Source organism: Zea mays, chromosome 10, assembly GCF_902167145.1.
Source record: "Zea mays cultivar B73 chromosome 10, Zm-B73-REFERENCE-NAM-5.0, whole genome shotgun sequence".
Taxonomy (NCBI): domain Eukaryota; kingdom Viridiplantae; phylum Streptophyta; class Magnoliopsida; order Poales; family Poaceae; genus Zea; species Zea mays.
In genome coordinates this window covers 37,567,275-37,572,608 of record NC_050105.1, presented here as the reverse complement: position 1 = coordinate 37,572,608, position 5,334 = coordinate 37,567,275, and the positions used below count along the sequence as shown (strand labels likewise).

Below are 5,334 nucleotides of genomic sequence, written 5' to 3'. Positions count from 1 at the left end.
CTATTGCAGATAACTGAAGCAGAAAATTCAGTGAGTTTGGAAGAAGTTTGGGGCACTGTAACTTTTGGTCCTTGCATTCTTGGTCTTGGGTGATTCTAACAAGTTAATAGAACTATGTGTGGAGAATAATGTGTATTAAGGGAGATGGGTTTGTTGCCATTTGGGGTTGTGAGTTAACATGGACTGAACATGAAGGTGAGGAATGGGGCAGCAGGACTGGGGAACTGAATTCAGAGTGGGCTGAGTAAACTGAAGAAGATCACCTCATCCCTACTGGTGTCATTTGTGCATTTGGAAGAGAGGCCTTATCTGCTCCCTGTCCTATTTGTTTTGTTGAACAAAGGATAATATTTTGGCTATGGAGGCTGACCAGGTTCAGTGTTATTGGGCTGGTGCGATGGGTGTGCATGTTTGCCATGTGTGTGTAGCTCCTGTTGTGTTGGCACCCTGGGAGCCCTTCCCCACTGTGTTGTGTGCAAGGTCAGAGACACCTGCCCATGTTCAGCTGCCTTGAGATCCTGGTTGTGAAAGTTTATTCTCTGTCCTCGAGTTCTATCCAAGGATAGCTACACAGGTGTTGTGGTCCTTGTGCTCCTGCTAGTATTAATACCCTCCCTAGTTCCTAAGTGGGTCTGTTCCAGGGTTAGCCCTGTCCAGAGTTTTGTGCCATCCCCTTCAGACTGGTGACCATTGCCACCAGTTTCTTCACCTCACGTAGCCAGGAATTTCGGGAGATTTGCTCGACCATGTGGTGTTTGTTCCATACTCAGTTAAGATCAGTAAAGCTTTCCTTGTTGGTATTTTGAACGTCACCGCTGTCATTTGATTGGGACACGGTTGTGCCGCCGCAGACTGATGCTGAGGACAGCCTTGCCGTCGACCCGTTCAACCGCGTCTTCCTCGAGCAATTTCGCGCAAGCACTGAGGTCATGGTGAATCCCTCCTGCTCTCTGCGCCCTTGATTGGAACTCTACTATTCTAGTGTCTCAGGATCGGGCTCGCCGGGCCGTGCATCTCGCCGGCGTCGTGTTAGTGCATTAGATTGCTGGACAGTGGTAGTGAAGCTGTGGGTTCCCTTTGCCTTGGCCGTGAACACGTGCTAGGGGGGGTTGGTGGGCGTTGAAGATCAGCGCCGCTGTGTCAGGTTCTCAGCTCGTCGGAGGGAGTCAGGGAGGCAGCGGGGCATCGGGTCCGAGTTCTTGTGAAAGTGATAAAGCCGAGGGACAGGGACCGATGTGCGCTTGACAGTGAGCGTGACAACAGTAGATTGGGCTTTTATTTAGTTTGTCAGTGCAGTTGGGGCCTTTCTGCATGATGTGCGGCGCGGGCTCTCGAGCGCGGGCCGCCTGTGTCTGGTCGTGGGCCGTGTGGGCCAGAATCGGCCCAGAGTTTAGATGTTTTTCCTTTATTATTTAGCTGAGACCTTCCAAATAACGCAAGAAATTGTAGAAAATGAAAACAAATTAAGGGACCAATTTTATTAGGTGTATAAATTCAGAATATTTCTATTAAAAATATTTTTGGAATTTTTGAAGCAGTTAGAAAATTTTAAGTGAATTAAAGGTGCTCATGGAAGGACTATTGGAATTTTAGAAATAAGAGTTGAACACCAAAAATCATGGGCATTTTTGGAGAAGCTTGTTATCTGATGTTAAACACTTGGTAAAAGTTTGGGGCTGTTTGGAATCATTTTTCTCCAGAAACCTTATAAGCCCCAAAATAGAATGGTAATTCCTAATCAAGTGTGGGTTAATGCTTTGGAAAGGAGATAAGTTTATCTAGTGAAAGTTGGTCTGTGGATGAAGAAACCAAAAGAATATTGATCTCTAAGTAAATTCAAATTAGTCACTTTTGTCAAGTATTAGATTATAGAGAAGTATGTGTATACTTGTCATATGCTTCAGTTCATGTGTTTATGTTCCCACCTCTCCTTATGAGAGTTTGCATTTCACATCATTACATAAGCATTCATGTAATTATAATTGAATTGTAGAACACCTAGAAGAAGTGGTGTTTGAAGGAGGACCCTACTTCAGCTGATCAAGTGGAGGAACCATCTAAATGGTATTTGATAGAGGGATCTAGAACCTCTTCACTACAACAAAGGCATGCCCCACTGCATTTGCCCATTCATTGTATTTTTAAAAGACTTTTATACACTTTAAGTCTAGTGAAATGTGCACTAAGTTTATAGGAGTTGCTTGGAAACTATTTGATTCATTGACTACCTTGATATCCATTCCTTTTATAGATACTTCTTTGCAAGTATCAAATATTGTTTACAAAATTGCTTAGCCCTACCTAGAGATAAGTCTTGTAGATAGAGTTTGTCCTTTGCACTAATGTGTAGCTCAGGGTTTATTCTAAGGAAGGATGACTCTACCTACAAGAATATTTTCACCAGGATCATGGGGAGATCTAATGCAAGGTTCCCTGTGATGTTTTAATCATCCTAAGGTACACAAATAAGTCCTAAGGATGAAAGTACTTAATTCGAGACTTGGTCTAGGAACAAGTGATGTTCTTCCCAGGTTGATTAAAGATTATAGCGAATGTAGGCTTGATGATCGAGGACTATTTAACTAGCCACATGCCCTGGTATGGGATAGGGTAAGCCTAACCTCAGCTTGACCAATACTAGAAAGGCTACCACACAATGAAAGTGGAGAGATGACGAGAATAGCGTGTACCCTCCGTGGCAAGAGACTGGACGGTGGAGTAACTGTGCTCTTGGTTGGCGTGAACCCGATATGATCTTGAGATTGCAGGTTGGCATATGCAAGGGTTAAGTGCTACATATGTCATGTGGTTAGAGATCCCCAGCTAGGTAAATCGATTTGAATCACTGTTATATCCTTGGATAATGGAGAATTGATCACTACCCTGCAATCTAAGTGATGGATGGAATCATAATGAGTAAAAATCATGTAGTACTGATTAATGTGATGATGAAGTTGGTCTAGATGCGAATAAAGTCAAATAATACTTATTTCAGAATTAAAATGTTGAAAGTAAGGATCCACTATTAGATGCTTATTTCTGCAAATGAGTAAGCTTGATTTTTGCTAAACCTTACCTTGATTCCCAAATCTAGCATATCATTGAGAGTATTTTTCCTTAGTTGGGTAAGACTTGCGAAAGTACACTTCGTACTCAGGGTTTCCGAACCCATGTTGTTGCAGTTAATCAGGAGTATTCTAGGTGTCCCTGTGGCTAGAAGATGCTTCCAGTCTTGAAGGTGGATTAGTTAGGTTTATGTGTGAGCTTTGGAAGGGTTCTACCTTCCTAGTTTTGTATGTAAGTTATGCACTTTGAGTTCTATCAGGACTTGTAATAAATATTACTCTTTCTAACATGTAAAACTTGAGTTTTGGAAATGTTGGGGCCTTCCTCTTCCGAAGGTTCTCAAAAATACGGCTAACCATTTGCTTTCAGTATACTACTGAATATTACAGGAGCTTCGTCACCATAAATGCTTCGGTATAACACAAGAGGAGCGAAGCAAGCTTCGTCCAACAGGCTTCATCACGGTGAAATGGGTTGACAACGTGGCTTCGGCATAATGAAAAGGAAGTACAACGAAGCACGCTTCATCAAGCAGGCTTCGTCATGACGAAATAATGAGACGATGCAAGGAGAAGGTGTTTCTCAAGTTATTAAATACAAATGGCGATGTTGCCCTTGCGACATCTTGTAAACTTTATATGTAATTATTGAGGGCATAAATGTAATAGCGTATGAAACCTTACGGTTGCCTATAAATAGATGAATAGTACCCTCGTACTGTTCACGCTGGATTGTAATTGCTCTCGCATCATCACCTTGAAACAAGCCGAAGGTATCAATGTAATATAATTTCTGTTAATGTTAATATGTTTATTAGAGAATGAATATATGAATGGATAATACACCTTGTGTGTATAATCTCTTATTCCTTATGAATCATGGAGACGTGTTCTTCATGACCTTCGTCTGAAGATCATTATATCCGAGAGGAGATAATGCTTCGAAGGACGAAGGTCCTTAATATTTGACTATTGTGTTGCCATATACTTGATTCACAGCATTCGAGAACAAGCGAACAATATTGGTGCCCACCTTCGGTGAACTCAAACGACCACCTTCGACACCAAGAACTCGAACAACCACCTTCGCCATGCTGCCGAAGAAGGCAATAGCGCCAGGGGCTACCCTTGCACCGCTGGACATCAACCAAGAGGGGCTCCCTCTGAGAGAGGCCCGAAACCAGAAAAGGAAGGCCATTAGCCCAACGCCATAGGAAGAGGAACTGGATCAAGAGATCAGAGATCTAGAGGCTAACCACCAACAAGTGGAGAGGAGAAGGGAGAAAATGCTTCGGCTGACTGAACTCTAGAAGAAGATTGATGAAGTTGTCAAAGTTTATCTAGGTGTGGGTGCTTCCTAGGTAGACGATTCCCTTACTTCCTCACTAACGGGTCACGTTGGTAGCCTGAGGTCGTCCTCTTGTGCTCTCTCTCACCAGTGGGCCCCAGGGGCCCGAGGATCTTTTCACCGACAATAGTAGTGAGTCATCATAGAAGCAACGCTAAGGGATTGTTTGAGAGAGCTTCCAAACCGGCTACGGCTCCAGCTGGAGCCCTCCCAAACGGCCTAAAAAGTAGCTCCCAACTAAGAGCACTGAGGAGCCGAAGCCATTTTTATAGAGAGAAGCCGGAGCCAAAACACTAGTTCCTAGTGGCTCCTCCCACTCCCCATCTTTGTCATTCTCTTGTACTAAGAGGAGTCGCTTTGTCAAATGATTTGTTAAAAAAAACACTAGCTTCTATAGAGATGCTGCTCTTAAAGAGAAGCCAGAACCAGAGTCATTTTCAAAGGAGTGGACCCGTGCCAAACATGCTCTAAATAAGGTACCAACAAGTTTGGCTTGTTTTGTTGGATTTTGAAATTAAGTATGAAACAATAGAAGATACTAATAAATAAGAATGCATCAATTTCCAAAAAAAAACTTAAAATCTGTTAGCTTGTTATGAGCTGATGTGCTTGCCCATATGATGCAGTGAGCCGAAAAAGGTGAATAGTAAAGTCAAAAAAGAGAGATGAAAAGAGTCGACAGGTGGACCACTGGTGGCATCCAATGTGTTTAGGATCATATTAAGATGTTGTTTGGTTCAGGAATGGTAATGGGATCCCTTATCGACTGTAATGATTATTAGCTGTAATTAGATTGGATAGTACCTGATATTACTGGAAAGAGCTTGTTGGGGGCCTTCAGCTTCCGAAGGTCCTCAAAAACATGATTTAACAATGTTTCTGGAGTATGACACATGAACAGGTACCTTCGGACTTAGGTCA

At 42.7% G+C, this 5,334-nt stretch overlaps 1 long non-coding RNA gene across 1 annotated transcript; it reads left to right on the top strand.

Moving 5' to 3' along the window:
* Positions 1 to 465: 465 nt before the first annotated feature.
* Positions 466 to 2,106, top strand: LOC103641017 (uncharacterized). The gene is made up of 3 exons (XR_002265685.3): positions 466 to 769; positions 852 to 926; positions 1,994 to 2,106. It is a non-coding gene; the product is annotated as an uncharacterized lncRNA (long non-coding RNA).
* The last annotated feature ends 3,228 nt before the right edge of the window (positions 2,107 to 5,334 follow it).